This window comes from Echinops telfairi, unplaced genomic scaffold (assembly GCF_000313985.2).
Source record: "Echinops telfairi isolate 266 unplaced genomic scaffold, ASM31398v2 ScPeMD7_7421;HRSCAF=8459, whole genome shotgun sequence".
In the NCBI taxonomy this organism is placed as follows: Eukaryota; Metazoa; Chordata; class Mammalia; order Afrosoricida; family Tenrecidae; genus Echinops; species Echinops telfairi.
The window spans coordinates 16,194,249-16,211,359 of record NW_022111321.1 but is presented as its reverse complement, the minus strand read 5'-3'; the positions used below and the strand labels follow the sequence as shown (position 1 = coordinate 16,211,359).

General features: G+C 37.1%; 1 protein-coding gene across 1 annotated transcript in view; it reads left to right on the top strand.

Moving 5' to 3' along the window:
* The window catches only part of GUCY1A2 (guanylate cyclase 1 soluble subunit alpha 2), a 288,640-nt gene that overhangs the window by 47,095 nt on the left and 224,434 nt on the right, over window positions 1-17,111 (top strand). The gene's annotated exons all lie outside the window — the stretch shown is intronic.

Here is a 17,111-nt window from a genome sequence, read left to right as displayed (position 1 = left end):
ATCAGTCTGTTAGGATGATATTTATATTTGGTGATTTTTTTTAGTGTTCGAAGGGAAAATGAATGCTCATTGCCAAAATGTGCTTAAGACTGTATGGTCATTTGTTTCCCAGGAGTGTTTTTTCTGTCTTTCAGTATTCGGTACCAGGATAAAATGGTTTTTTTTTTAGCTTGTTCAGCTTGTCCCCAAGCAGTTTTAAAGAAATGGCTGGCTTTTGGAAATAAATAGGTTGCTCTGGGCTAAAGGACAGAAGAATGGAAGAAACAATGAAAAATTCCGTGAAGGAACAATCTATACATACTTTGGAGTACTTGCAATAATAAATTAAATAAATGAGCAAAGAGCCTCTCAAAAGCAAAACCCAAAGGCACATTTGACGATTTTATACAGTGTTGCTATATTGTGGATTCATTTTTATAATTTTAAAGTTCCATGAAAGTATTTTAACTGAAATACTTGAGAAAAATAGAATGATGCATATTCATTGACATGAATCAGGTGATTTAGGAATATTACTTGGTATTTTCTATGATATAAGTTCCATGATACAAAAACATCTAAAGAAAAATGTTCAGGTCCAATTTGGCACATTGGTATATTTTAGTCTGAGCAAAGTTTTAGTATTCCTATTTGATCACACACTCATGTTTCTAATAGTATTTTCATATATGTATCATAATGTATTCAATAATTGCCAACAATCATTGCAGAGTATTCTAGAATTGGTGATATTTGATAAGTAATGTATTCTTTATTCATGTTCTTAGTAACTTTAAAGCTGGAAAGATTGTATTTAATTTAGAGAATGTTCTAGCTGTCAGTTTTTAGAGATGTATGGTATTTGACTATCAGGGTTTGAGGCATTTTGGGTCTTAGAATTGAAGTTAGTGTTTTTGACAACGTGTCTGACCTAGAATATATAATCAATGTCATTTGATTGGTATATTTTATAGATTTGAGGGAAAAAAATTGAGTGAAGAGTTACCGCTTAAGATTCTCAACCTCCACAGATGCTTCAGCTGGCTTGTGTTTCTGTTTAATTTGTATACTAGAATAAGAAATAGACATAATGAAATGATGACTCAAATGTCAAGGCTCCCTGACAATTCCAATAATACAGAACTGTGCTCTTGAAGATGCAATTAGAATTTAAATATGTTAGTGGTAGGTAAAAGTAAAACAATAAGCAGGATTTCTGTTAGCGTACAAGTAGTACTCCTTGGATCCTTATCTTTACCTACCTGTGTACTTCCCTGGGTTTGCCAGAATGGGATGTTTGAGAGGCTACATGTGTCCCCCATCAGAACTGAAGTCTATAATGTTGTGTCACGGAGTCATAACCAGATGGATAACAGTTTTGAATGAATATGTCACCAAATTCTAAGTTTATTATTTCTTGAAACATGGACATGGAAAAAAAATCAGCTTTAAACAGTACCTTCTTGTTGATGAATTTGACCTCCACATTCGTTATTTTCCTCGAATGGCTGTTTTTATTAATAGATAACTCTATATTGTCTGTAAAGCTCTAATTTTTGTCCTGATGAAAAATATAAATTTTAAGTACTTTATGGTATTTATTTCTTAGTCTAATATAATTTTACCATTTTGGGGGTATACCAGCCACCCTTTTCTCCATTGCTCCTACCCTCTCAAAAAACTAAGATTAAAAAATAAAAACCCAACAACTCTCAAATCACTAATTGTGCAGCCATATAATTTGCAGAATTAATTTGCAGCATAAAATGTGGTGCTTTTGGTAACCATGGTTTGTGTATGCATGTTGTCATTCTGGTTGACTATAAGAGTGGAGACAGAACACTCTCACAAGCAATTTACTGAGAAGCCATCAACCCAGCCTTCAAAGAATTTACATTTGTTTCTGCAGTGGTCAGCTATATATCAGGGGCAGGGTTTAATCAGGAATTTTGCAGTCAGCGGGAACTCTGTATGCTGGCTTGGGTACGTTTGACCCCACCCTTTGGCTCTCTCTGCATATTCTGTTAGTGGTCATCTCAGCCAAGGGCATTCTTGTCTCTCCTTTCTGTTATTTTTCACACATTTAAGCTCCTGCATTACACCTTTCCTTAAGTTCAGCTTCCTTCTTAGCAGCTTCTTATCATTTGTCAGACATTAAATATGAAAAACAAGACAAAACAAAAACTCAAACAGAATCCAGGATATAGGAATTATGATTGAATAAGGAACCCATATTAATTTATATTGTGCATTTAAACCTAGTAGTGTTCTGAAAATTTAGAAATTTCTCCCCGAATTTAGAAGATTGTCAAGTTTATCACTTTTGAGTTATAGGACATTGTAGTGAATTTGATAGTCAAAGTGAGCAATTTAGGGATCAACATATAGTGATATAGACAATTAATTGGTAGATATTCTAAAGTTTCTTTGAGTGGATCGAACCTTCTTTATAGGTAAAGGTTGTTATAAATTAAAATAATGGTAAATAATTTCCTTCTCTCCATAACGAGGTCCTGATGTGTCAGAGTAGAATAACAGACTTTGAGAGAGGTGTCTCTGACAGCCACGATCTTAAATCCTTTCATTTCTGGGTCTCTGATTTATTCTTCTCAAACTAAGCAACCTAGACAATTAATTAATATTTTTACTCCTTGCCGAAGCACCTTTAACATAGCCACTCTGTAAAAGAAAAAGGAGTCTACCTTTTCCTGCAAAGAAACCCTATAGAGTCCCCGTGAGACAGAATGGAATCAACGGCAGGGGATTTGTTGCTTTTTGGCTTAGGTGGCCTGCCTCCTAAGGTCATTTGTGAAGATTATATAAGATAACCCATGTGAAATATTTACATATTCTGACCCAGTTTACTGTTGAATAAAACTTCATTACGATTACTTCCACTGTGTGATCATTACTCCTTTTCACCTGGGACCCTCTTTCTATTGGTCTCCTTCTCACGCTTGCCTCTGAGATGAAAATATGGGTGAAAAAGACCCAGCCCATTGCTCTTGTATCCATCCCAACGCATGGCGATCCTGGACAGGTCCCTGAGGCCACACGTCTTTACAGGGGCAGCGATCTCTTTTCCTGCGGAAACAGCTGATGTGTTCAAAGTGCACACCTTGAGGTTAGCAGTCTGACACCAAGTTTACCCAACAACACCTTCACACAACACGGCGTGAGCCCTGCTTCTCGCCACCCTAATAAAGATTGTTGTTTTACTTGCCATCAAACAGTGGCCCATGTGCAACAGAACATTTATTTCTCTGTTTTGTGACGTCTTCATGATTGTTGGTGTATTGAGTCCATTGTTGGAGTCACTATATTCGGAGTGTTTTCTAAGTCAGGAGGCTCATGTTCCATCACTTTATCAAACCAAATTCAGTTGTGATCCATAAAGTAGTCTTTGGCTAATCTTTGGCAGTAGACTGCCAGACTTTTCTTTCTAGTCTCCTTAATCTAGGAAAACCCATAGGCTTGTGAGGTAGTTAGTTTATTGTGCCAACCTGGTCGATAAACACATGTGGGGTTAATTGAAGGGCGGAGAGATAAATGGCTCAGTGAGCCTCACCTTTCTAGTTCTCAGGTCTCTTGCTTTCTGATGGTCAAATCAGGGTGCAGCTGCCTTTGCCAGTTCCCTGCTTCAGCTGGCAAGGCTCACTTCCTGCAAGACATCCCTGAGGAGAAACCACATGGACCTACCCTGATGCAGCCCTGGGTGCTGGAGCAGCTGCCTTGAGACCCCTGCCAGTACAGAGATGCTTACACATTTACTGACTCAGCTTTCCTCCTGCAGTCGGCATCATAGTGTGTTTTGTGATATGCAGGAGGACTCTGTGGATTGGTGTCAGACATATGGGTTAATGGAGGAGGACTTTGTGGATTGGTGTCAGACATATGGGTTAATGTTGGACTTGTGGGCATGGGCAACACTGGGTTGGGATCCTTTCTTGATGCACACTTTACCTTTATATAAAACTCTCTCTTATACATGAGTTTCTGTGGATTTGTTTGTCTAAAGTATCCGGACTAATACACCTTGGAATGGATTCTGGCTCATAATGACCCTATATGACAGCGTAAATTATCCTATTATGTTCTCAAGCTATACTTTTTTTTAGCTTTACTATATTTTATTTATTTATTTAAAATATATCATGCATTCTAATCATTCAATTATATTAAGAAGATTTGTGCAACCATCACCACAATCCACTTTAGAATTTTTTTCCCCTCATACTCATTGTTGTTAGCTCTCTTTCTCTTCCAAGTCTTCTGCCATACCCCTACGCTGTTTTCAATTAGAAAACATATACAGAAAGTCATGCAAAATAGAGATGGGAAGCAAACAAACAATAAGCCCACAACCCAGACTAAAAACAAAAAGAGAAAAACCTCAATCAAAAAAGAAAGCAGAAAATATTGAAAAGTGAACCAACTTTCAAAGGGTCAAAAGGGAGATCACAATGGTAGTGTATTACATTTTATCTTAACTGCATCTACGATAATTACCTTTACACAGCTCTCTGATAGCAAGGCTCTTCCCATCCCTGGACTGTGGTCTGAGGGGATTCACTAGAGGCTCAATCCATGTGTGGGCCTGAAAATGGATTTAAGGCTCTACTGTCATCTACCGCTTTTTGCAAACCACACTGTAATCTTCATGGAAGCATGAAGATATTAACACCTCTTTTTCCTGTGGAGCAGCTCGTGTGTTTGAACCATGGACCTTTCAGTTAGCAGCCAAGCACTTAGTATAGAAGCTACGCTGAAGGTTGCCCACTGTGGACAACTTTGAAATACCGGTGGCAAAGTTTCCAGCCTCATAGCAACACACGAGCCACCGTGGTGGAGTAAACTGACAGATGTATGTGCTAAGAAAGACTAAAGGATGCTGTTGAAAATTCCTCGAGGGTTCTGATTGGATTCCCTTTTTATTTACACACTATCAATGCTTTCAGAGTGACTAAAGTTTGGGACTCTGATGTTTATTACTTGTATGTGCTAATTAATATCCGTTATGTCCACTTAACACATGGTTTTGCTGTGTCATTGACTTTCTAGATAGAATGGATTGGTTAGCTTAGGCACAAGCCGAAGTAGTAATAGATTTTTGAGAAGCAATAAACAACAAGGTTTTTTTTTTGGAAAATTTTTTTCTTAGTAGCAACGCTTCAGAGAACTTTAATAACACCTTGGAAGCAACCCCACATTTGAAATACATCATCCTTAGGGGAGAGCAATAGCATTGTTAATCATCTTCACTTTGTTCTCTGGCTTAGAGCTGTGGAAAAGCACTGCACCACATGTCTTTTATAATCCTCAGCAACCTTCTCACATTTGTCATATTAATTGGAAGCTGCAAAACAAATACTGGGATATAATTTTTAAAAGATAAAGTAGGAATTAACCTCTGATTTTCTTTCCTTCAATTAGTTCCCAGAATGCTCCTTTGTCTTTTCTACACATATGCCCATCCCTTCTGTCCCGAGGATTGTTTCTTAATCTCACCGCACCACAGTGGAACTGTTGAAAGACATTTTATCTGCCTGTCAAGAAATCATTATTTCACTTCAACTTTAATTAAATTTGGCAAAACGTGAACATCTCTTCTTTGTTTCCATCATTGTATTCTATGGGGCAATTTTGAGCATTGGTCTTTAGTTTCAGTGATGGACACGAGTTTAGAATTTTCTCTGAAAGCCGGCATTGCAGAGAATATAGATAACTTTGTTCAAAATTACTTGGCTTTTGTAATCATAAATGAGCTTAACATTATTTTTCAAGTAGTTCAATTTTTCTAGAACTGTTTCCTGACCATCGAGTGCCCTTTCAAAACAGGTGGGACATGTTGAGATTTTGGTAAAGATCTCGGCGGTGGGGTTCATTCAAGTTTTCTTTTTCCTCTTTGAAATGCCTACCGTATTAGCATATTTCATAAGCTATTGTATAGTCAAGGAAACCCAGATGATTATATAATGATTCCATCTTACTATGCACTACGATCAAATATCTTACCGTCAGGTATGTTTCTATGACTGGGACTGACTCAGTAGCACCCTAACAACATCAATGCGCCTCACGCCGAAGGGCGATATTGTGTCAAGTCTTCGTTTTTCAGCCCTGGATTTGGAAAGGACGTGCGTTCTACCGGAGGATGCCTCCTATTTTGTGCTGTGCTAATGTTTTAAATTCTGAGGGAGAAATTATAGTCCTTTTGGTTGAAAATGCTACCTTACCTGCTCCTTTGTTGTTGTAAAAATCTGTTATTAATTGGGAGTTAATACAGATATCATTCCAAAGTCCAGTCCCATCTAGCAGTATTGTATATTTGCTACAGTTTCTACTCCTTTTGTTTTTAAGTTAGAATTATGTTTTCCCCAGTAGCTTTAAATCTCAGTGAATTAAAATGTGAAGATTTAAATTTAACATGTTAAAATCAATTTTGCCCAACTTTTATTCATATTCATTTTTTATGGATATGGTGTAGCAGTTTTAATAAATATATGAAGTCAGATAGCTATCATCATGATATTGCTTTAAAGCACTTGACTCACCCCTAAATTGTTTCCAATGCCCATTCAGTCCCAGGCAACTACTGATTGGAAGTACTCTTTTCTAATCTTTCACTTGTCTTTTACCTTCTTTTATATCTTTTGAAGGAAAGTTTTTAATTTTAATGATAGAAATGTTTTCCCTTATGGATAATGCTTTAAGGAATAGCTAAGAAATCTTTGTATGATCCAAGATCACAAAGATTTTCTTCTTAGTTTTCTTCTAGAAATTTTATAACAATAAGTTACATTTAAGTCTCTAATATATCTTTGTGTGTACTTTTAGTAAAGGTGTCATTTTTGTCTTTTTTTGGTGAATGGACATATAATTGCGTCAGCAATTTATTGTGGAAGTTATTATTTGTTTGCTGCTGCACTTTTGCAACTATGTACAAAGCACCATCGACCAAGTTTTTCTAGCCTTTTCCCTACCCTCCTTTTGGGTCTTGCGTTGGTACCACCATGCTGTTTCATCAGAGTATAATCTGAAATAGTGAATGGTAAGTCCTTCAAATTAAAAATACAAGTTTTTCTATTTTGAGTCTTTTGCATTTATATATAAATTTGAGGATTTGCTTGCCAGTTTCTTTAAAAAAGTTATTCGTGTTTTGTTATGAATTGGATTGAAGCTGTAGATCTGATTAGAAAGAATTGCCATGTCAACAATGTTGAATTTTCTATTCCATGAAAATATTGCCTCTCAAGCCTCTGGTGATCTCCCTCTATCCAGAATCGAGGGATGGGAGGAAAGTGGTCACTAAACAGAGGGCATCGGAGAGATGAGTTTAGAAGATCAAAGAGATAAACCTGACTTGGGCAGTTAAAGCCTGGTTAATTGTCCTCTCCTCTGATGCACGCGGGACCTGATCTGGTTTCAGCATTTTCTGTTTGTTTATATTAGGGTTTGTCACAGGTGTATTATGTCATGGGGAGTCACCTCTTGAAGTTGTGTTATGTTTTCTGTTTTTCAGTACATGAAACCCAGGATTGATAAGGGACAGCAAGCAGAATAAGGTTTTCTGGACGGACAGACTGGTGTGGAAAGGGGGGTGTGGTGTAAAAAGGAGGCAATGTCAAAGAGTCCAGAAAGAAAAAGAATGTTTAGAAACTGATTATGGTAGCAATTGAACAATTCTGCTTGACATGATTGAAATATGGAATAATATGATATGGATGTATTAACTTCCAATTAAAATTAAAATACAAAAAGAAAACATTATTTCTCTCAAATTTTTAGATCTTTTAAATTTTTCTTTGAATAGTGTTTTTCAGTTTACTGTGTACAATTCTTGAACTTAAAAAAATGATCCTTTTGTCATTTTTTTCTTTTGAATATTACGAATGGAATTATTTTCACTGTATGCATGAATTTTTTATTGCTACTATAAAAATATAAATTATTTTTGTATGTTGGTGTTGAATCTTAAGACTTTTGTAAAGTTATTGTTAATTTTCTTTTTGTCTTTTTATCTTTTGGCAGATTCCTTATGGTGTTTTACTTACATGTGGTCTGAGAATCAACATTTTATTTATTCTCTGTTTTAAAACAGTTTTATTGGCATGTAATTCATATATCATACAATTGAATAGTTCTGTCATATCCACCAGAGTCGGACAGTCATCACTACAATCTGGTTTAGCATATTTTCTTCATTCTTGTTCTTATCATTAGTAGTTCCCCATTTCCCTTCAGATCCCCTGCCGTACCTCCAAAGTACCAAGAATCCAGTTACTGTTTATATAGATTTACCTATCCTGGGTTTCCTATACATAAAATCATTTAAAAACTAAGAACAACAAAATAAAACAAAAATTTCAATCAGGAAGAAAGCAAAAAATATTAACAAGTAGAACAAATTTTAAATGGATCAAGTAGAACAAATTTTAAGAAATCAAATGATAAGATGCTAATTTTTAACCAAATGCATCTACAAGTATCCACTTTCCAATGCTTTCTGCATGATAGCAAGGCTGTTTTCATCCCCGGTCTATGTTAAGACTCACCAGAGACTTAACACACATATATTTCCCAGTCAGTTTTAAAAAACTGAAGCAACTTTAAAGGTCAAAAGGGAGATCAGATGATAAGTATTACATTTTAACCTAGCTACAGCTTCTATAAGCAACTTTTTACGACGCTCTCTGTCTGACAGCAAGATTGTTCCCATCCCTGGCCTATGTGCAGAAGGGATTAACTGGAGGCTTACTTAATCTTTATGTGGACCTTGCAAATGGATTGGGGATTCCACTATCATCCATAGCCTTCTGCAAACCAGATGTTCACAATATAAGCTCAGCTATCATTCCCTCCTTTGAATTTGGTTTTTATTGGTTACAAAACTTGGATCATACAGGATGGTGTGCTTCTTCCATGTGGACTTAGTTGACTGGTCCCTTAGATGGCTGATTGTTCTTTCTGGCAGTTGGGCACCCTCTAGTTTCTTCACCATACTTTGATCTAACACCCATATCTTCAGTGATCTCTTCATGAGAGTGAACATCAAGCGGGCCATATCATAAGAAATAATTGTTCTCAGCTTGGGCTAGAATAAAGTGCAAGCCTAAAATTCATTCATGTATATGTGGTTCATATATGTGTCTGATTCACCTCAGAGACATCATTGCCATTTTATGTTAGCATTATCAATCATCTCCTTCGGGCATCATTTCCACCCATGGAGTCAATGCTAACTGATAGGCACCTGATAGGATATAGTAGACCTGTCCTATGTGAATTTCCAAAACTGTAAATCTTTATAGGAGTAGAAAGCCTCATTTTTCTCCCTCGGAGCTGGCTGGTGGTTTTGAACTGCTGACCTAGCAGTTAGCAGCTCAGTGAGCAACCACTAGTCATATAGTATCATTAGTTTAGGTAATGTTATAGAATTTAAAACATTCTTGAGAAAAGTTCATTATATGACTATAGACCTGCTATGAAATACATGAAATTTTGACTTATACAGATTAAACTCTTAAGTGACTGGACACTGTTTACACAAACAATGGGGGTTGGTGATAGGGCAAAACTTTAAATAATATTCATTCACAGTGGCAGAGCCATGCCCACCAGAATAATAAAAGCAAGGAAGACATTAAAATAGTAAGCATCTGGTGGTTCAGGACCACTATTCAAGGAGCATCCTTAAGGCAAGAGATCTGAACCAAGGTCCAAGATCGTCCAGTTCTATGCCCTTGGGCTACTAGCCATCTGCTTCTCACCCTCAAGGAGGTTTCAGCCTTAAGTCTAAGGGCTACAGGTGCATTTGAAGTAAAGCTCAGTTCACTTCGTGGTATTTCCATATCGAAGCCTTCTTGTGTGGCCTATGAAAAATGTTGTGCACATCAAAAGAACAGAGTCTGAAGTCCCAGTACTCGTTAGCACACGGATTGGGTCACCAAAAGCTACATAGAAACTAGGTCAAAAGTGTCCAATTAGGAACTTCATAACAGGCATATTCTCCCCTTGGGTTTCTTATAAGTATTTTTGGGGTTCTTATAAGTACTTTTGAGATATTTTCCTGATGGAATGCTGCTGCTTGTTTTTCTGTCAACAGAAATTTAATTGCCTTCTCCAAGACATGTATACACCCCTCCACCCACATCTTCACTTGACTTTCCAATAAGGTTTTCTTATAACTCTGAATTTGAGTATATATCTTATAGAGTGCTATACAATGCTCACATTTTTACATAGTGTGAATATTCTCTTCCTTTTGATGGTAGTGTATTGCATTCTTATTTAATGTATTTATTGACTCAAATGGATTTATACATACTACTTCCTTGTATTTGTGTTTTTTCCCCCTCAATTGAAAAGTATGGTCCAGAAACCTTGCTTATGTTTATCCATCAACCCACTGATGTCAAGCCATTTATAACACATAAATGAATCTCTAGGTTGGGGGAATGGCCCTACAGGGTTTCCTATAATGCTGTATTTTTCACTGAAGGAACACTGGTGGCACTGTTGGAGAAGCGATAGCTTACTAACCATGAAGTGGGTGGTTCAAACCCACAAGCCACTCTGCAGGAGAAAGATGAGGCTGTCTGCTCCTATCAAGATTTAAAATCTCAGAAACCTGATCTACTCTTGTTTACATCAGACTCGACAAAGTGGAGGTGGGTTTGGTGTTGGTTTGTATAATCTTTGCAGCATCATACGTATCTTTCTCTGGCAGAGTGGCTGGTGGATTCCAATTGCCGACCTTTCACTTAGCAATCTAGTGCTTAGCCGCAGCTCCACCTGTGGTCTCTGGTTAACACCAGTTTAACACTAGTCCTTTATGCTATAGAAAATGAGTAGAGTTAAGCACCCTGTGTTGTTCCGAAAAGCATGCATTTCTGTTTAAATTACATGATATTCTTAGCTAGTTTTTTCCCGTCTCATGAATCAATTAACTGAAGTGTAAGTGTGTGTGTGTGTGTGTGTGTGTGTGTGTTTATAGATCGAGGGAGTAGACATCTGATGTTTTTATGAGGCAAGTCGAGGAAGAATGCTAACTTTTTAAAACAAACCTTCTTAATCAGGACTGTTGTCTGTGAGTTCTGTTTGGCTATTGCAGCGAATTCTTGAACCCAGTGTAGATGTAGAGTTGTGGGAGGAATGGTAGCTGTCAGAATAGCTAAAGAAGGATGGAGTGTGAAGGCATATCTGACCCCCTCCCTTATGGTAATAGGGAAGCCAGAAGCCCTCTCTTTATGTCTCTTTTACCTTTAAAAAAATAATGATCTTAATTTTCTACACCTTCAGTTCTTTATTACAGTATCTCTTTAAAAACAGATTTGTGGGTATATAATTCACATCTCACACAATTCCATAGTCCTGTCATGTCAAGAACAGTTTTATAGTCATCACCACGATCAGTTTTAGAACATTTACTTCATTTTTGTACTCTTCACGATTGGCTCTCCATTCCCCACCCCCCAGCCTTCCCTGCCATACCCCCCAAACAAAAGTGCAGCGTCTGCTGCCATCACTGACTCACAGCGACCCTGTAGGTAGAGCTGTCCCTGGGAGTTCTTGAGATTGTAACTGGTACGGGAATAGAAAGCCCCATCTTTCTCCCGAGGAGCATACAGGTGGTGTCTAACTGTGAACCTTGTGGATCACAGCCTGACTCCTAACCACTATGCCATCAGGGTTCCTAAGCCATATCTCCAAGGAACCATTAATCCAGTTACTGTCCATACAGATTTACCTATTACCTATCCTGGATTTCATATACAGAAACAGTTTAAAAAAACTAATGACAATACCAAAGTAAAACAGATAAATAGGCTCAATTGAAAAGAAAGGAGAAAATATTAAGAACTAGAACAAATTTAAATGGATCGTAAGAGAGATCAAATGATAGGGTGTTCAATTTCAGCATAACCACATCTGCAACAATTCGTTTTCCAATGCTCTCTGCATGAGAGCAAGGCTATTCACATCCCTGGTCAGAGGGGACTCACTAGGGGCTTAATCCAAGTAGATTGTAAGGTTCTTGCTCTTAGAACAGCCTTCTCTGTGATGTTGTAGATAGTGAATATCAAGAATGCTTCCAATAGCATGTATACTTCCCTAAAGGGGATCATGCTTCAAGATTAAAGGCTTCTAATCTAGGAGTAGAAAAAAGACTATTGCCCATTCAACACCGGCTTCCAACGTGCAGAAGAGGGGAACTTCATACCTCGACTTCAGGAAAGATATGATGCATATCTCCATCTCTACATAAATATGCGGATTCATGTTGCTGTCAGGTGCCATCTAGTCAGCTCTGCCCCCTAGTGATCCTGTGCCCAGCAGAATGAAGCACTGCATAGTCTTGTGCCCTCCTCAGCATTGCTCCTGTGCCTGAGCCCACTGATGCAGCCGCTGTGTCAGTGCATCCCACTGAGAACTGACTTCTAACAGTCTGTCCACGCTGTGTCAGTGCATCCCATTGAGAACTGACTTCTCCTAACAGTCTGTCCACGCTGTGTCAGTGCATCCCATTGAGAACTGACTTCTCACAGTCTGTCCAGAGTATGTAAGGTGAAGTCTTGCCATCTTTGCCTCTAGGAAGCACTCTGGCCTTAAGATTCATACCATGATTTCTATCACTTCGCATTGTTATGTCTCTTAATTCAGATAGTATTAGGGATACAATAATAGTGTACATTTAGTAGCAAAATTTCAGTAAGTAAGTTTGGAGTGAATTTCTAAACATTTAACCCTAACATTTGAAAATGTTACTTCGGTCTAATTCTTTCATAGATTGTAAATTGTTCTTATAGTAACATATTTATCAGACTATGATAACTACCTTTCAGTGGTTTACAACCATTCTACTGTGCTCTAGTTGTTTTCAGATGTTTTTCTATCCTATGAGTTTACAATTATGTGAAGTGCTGTTATTTTATGTAAAATATTTTCCTTCTGAATACATAAACACAAAAGGAAATAAAATTCTAAGATGTTAGAGAACTTCCTGTTTAAGACAACAATAGTATCTGATACATTCTTTCCAGCGTTTGCTTTCTGTTTATTTATAATCTGTTTGATGCTACGTGATTATATACTTCACAGCTTTTAGATTTCAATCTCTGAAGTTGTTCTAATTGTTTGAATAGGTAGCACATTTTTGTAAAACAATTTGAAGCCATGCTGCTGGGTTACAGATGAGAATCAATAATTTTGTCTCTGTATGAGGAAGAGAAGTCTATATTTTTTGTCCCCAATAGGGATCATTGGACAATATAAAAGTGTGCTTTAATATTCTGAAGTGAATATCATCCTTGAAGCTTTACATGTGGTTCAGTATCTTTATCTTCCCCTTAACATTTCTTTTAAGAGAACCACCGTTACACTGTGTGTGACCTTCTGTGTACTGCTATTATTCGATTTATAAGGGTGTTCCTGACCACAATCATGTAGCAATTTAAAGTAATTTGATTTTAAAAAATGGGTTTGAGACCCTGCCTAAAGTCTAAAAATAGAGTATCTATATCTGTTATGTTTTCCTTAGCCACTAATTTGATAATTCCAAGGAGAAGAAATTATTCAGTGTGTCTGGTTGAGATGTTCTTTGTAATGTGAAAAGGTCTGATTTCATGTTTCCCGAAGTAGAAAAATTGTTCCATAAACTTCTAAATGTCTGTATTATAATGTATGCAAAATTTGACTCAAGTGCTTCTTAATTTTCCTATCATTTCTCTTAATTGACTCATTGTACCTAAACAGGATCATTTTTACTTACAGTGCCATCATAGGTAAAGGGGCTTTTTAGATTTATGTTCAATTGTATTCTCTTTATTACTCCAATTAGAAATTATCACCAATATTTTCAAAATATTGTTTTCAAAGTCTTAAAATTATTCTATCTAATATATCCCACTTTCCAATTACATCTGTCCAACTATCATTCTTTATATTCAGCGTTTGGGTTAGTTTTCTTGGTTTGGCATACTTGGGTTGACCAAGAGACTATTTTAATCATTTTCATTGATATTTCTCTAAAGCAGATTTTATGCTGAAGTAAGAACCTTCCAATTTTGAGAGCATAGATTTTCCAGCTTGCATATCAGAATAACCATTAGCTTGTTTATAAAGTATTATGTACTAGTGTAGAGAATAATTTTATTTTTTTATTATAACACATCAAACATGTCAAAATGATTATATTCTTTCTGTTGAAATGTGGGAAGTAGAATGACTATGACTGCGTTATTTAGACAATTTTAACATTTCCCATTACAATAGTTAAAACATTTAAGAATCAATTTTCAGTTAAGACAGTTGGAAGCACAGAATCCTGATACAATATACCCTTTGAGAAGTGAGGATAATTTAAAACCGGCTGACTGAATAAGAGAATATTCTCTAAAATTCTATCAAGTATAGTGTAATTTAAAATCTATTTTGGCTGTTATCATGAAGGATATAAAATTAACTCAACTTATTCCTTTGAAATTAGTAATATCCACTTTATAGTGAAAGTCTTAATGCAGCAAACAAAATAAACAAAAACCAACAAACAGATGATCTTATGGTCTAGATCTATTTAAAGCTTTTTTCATGACTTTAATGGATTTGGGGAAATTAGGATGAAAATTAGGCCGAGGCTATGTAATAATTTCACACCCCATTAAAAGATGATAATTATGTTGATGCTGCTGCTTATGACTGATGATATGTATTTACTGGGTGTTTAATAATGGCCACTCTTTTAAACACCCCCCCCACATATGTATGTATGTATATTGCTATCCATCTAAATTTAATTCCCAGGATAACTCTTTGAGGTAGGCACAATTAATAAGGCTCATTTTACAGACAAAGAAAATAAAATACAGGGAGGTTATGAGACTGCTTCCCAGGATTATAGCGAATGTGTTCCAATGTTAATATTGTTGGGTTCCAGAGCCGCTATATGGCCTGAGATAATACTTTATTAGCATATTATTCTCACATATAATTCAAGTGAGGTTGGGAGAACTTATTACAAAAAGTAATAAGGTGCCTTCTGGGCACAAGGTTCCTATCTTTACAAAATCTAAGATATTTGGGGAAATACATGTAGAAAACATGTAAAGATCATAATTATTACTGCCATTCAGTGGATTCTGACTCCTGGAGCCTCTAGAACAGAGCAGAGCTTCCCCTGTGGGGTTCTGAGACAGCAACTCTTTACGGGAGCAGGAAGTCATTTACTTCTCCTTCAAACAGGCTGGTGGTTTTGAACTACTGACTTTGTGGCTGTCAGCCCAACAAATAACCCACTATGCCACTGGACCCCATAATGACTACTGCTCTTCATTGACATAATAGTAAACAACTTACAACATGCTTCCCTTGAGAAATCTTAATTTTTCCCAATGCCGTGGTTAAGCATTTCTTTTGACGGTGAAGCCCTGGCGGTGTAGCATTGGGTCAGCAGCCACTCCCTGGGCGAAGACGAGGCTTTCTCTTGTTTTATATAGGAGTGTATACCTACATACAGGTCAGAAACCCACAGGAGCAGTTCTATCCTGCCCTTGAGCTGACTCAGTGACCGTGAGTGTTTTGAGTTATGAATACAAGTATCAGTCAATGGAAGACTAAAAAGTTATTGACAGTTTTTAAAACTTGTTCGTGTTTTCCTTTTTTGATATCCTGAGGAAAAGCTATGTGTGCTGCTTCTGGGAATCATAATAGTTTGAATTTCGTTTTTGTAGTCTACTCTACAATCATGCAGTACATTTTACCCCGTCATGGATACACACCGACATGCCCTTGCTTTGAATCGGCCAATCACTGCCTGATGTCAGTGAGCTTTTATACAGCCTGGAAAAACACACGGGGCAGTTTTACTCTGCTCTGTATGGTTATTAAGAACATGAATGGAGTTTTCTATTTGACACCTGTGTGTCCATGTCCCAGAGCATGTGCAAGTATATTTTCCTCGCTTGCTTTTAATTGTATTTTCTTGAAACAAATGAAATAAAAATGTATTTTTCTTATTCTTAACTGGTCTGATAATAGTCCAAAATAATAAGAGCAATAATATAATGATATGATTTTTTGTTCTGATGATGCCTGATACCTAATCCTTTTGAAACCTCATGATCGCACAGGCTGATGTGCTTCTTCCATGTGGGCTTTGTTGCTTCTGAGCTAGATGGCCGCTTGTTTACCTTCAAGTTTTTAAGACCCCAGATGCTATATCTTTTGATAGCCGTGCACCATCAGCTTTCTTCGCCTCATTTGCTTATGTACCCATTTGTCTTCAGCGATTGTATCATTGAGGTGAGTACACAATGATATGATTTTTTGTTCTTTGATGCCTGATAACTGATCCCTTCAGCATCTCATGATCACACAGGCTGATGTGCTTCTTCCATGTGGGCTTTGTTGCTTCTGAGCTACATGGCCGCTTGTTTACCTTCAAGCCTTTAAGACCCCAGACACTATATCTTTTGATAGCCGGGCACCATCAGCTTCCTTCACCACATTTGCTTATTCACCCGCTTTGTCTTCAGCGGTTGTGTCGGGAAGGTGAGCATCATAGAATGCCAATTTAAATAGAAGAAAGTATTCTTGAGTTGAAGGAGTACTTGAGTGGAGGCCCAATGTCTTTCTGCTACCTTAGCACTCAACCTATAAATATATGCACATAGATCTTTTTCCCCATCCTCATATATAAATATATTTGCATATGTACATGCCTTTATTTAGACCTCTATAAATGACCTTTGCCTAAGGTGACCAGATGTCCCACTTTTGGCGGGGGCAGTCCCGATTTTTAGTAATTTTTCCTGCGTCCCACGGCGTTTTAAAAAAGTCCCGATTTTTGGAAAGAATGCACGACAAGCTGGGGTATACAGTTTTCGGCTACAATGTGGCTATTTCTCCAGGATTTGAGTTTTATCAATGGTGTCCCACTTTACCAATGTTAAAATCTGGTCACCTTACCTTTGCCTCCTAGCTCTTTCCTCTATTTCCTTTGACTTTCCTCTTGTCCCACTATCATGCTCAGTCTTCATTTTGGTTTCAGTAATTCCTCTTTGTTACATTACCCTTGATCATGCCCTGACAGGCCTCCTACAATCTCCTCATCACCGATTTGGATCACTTGTTGT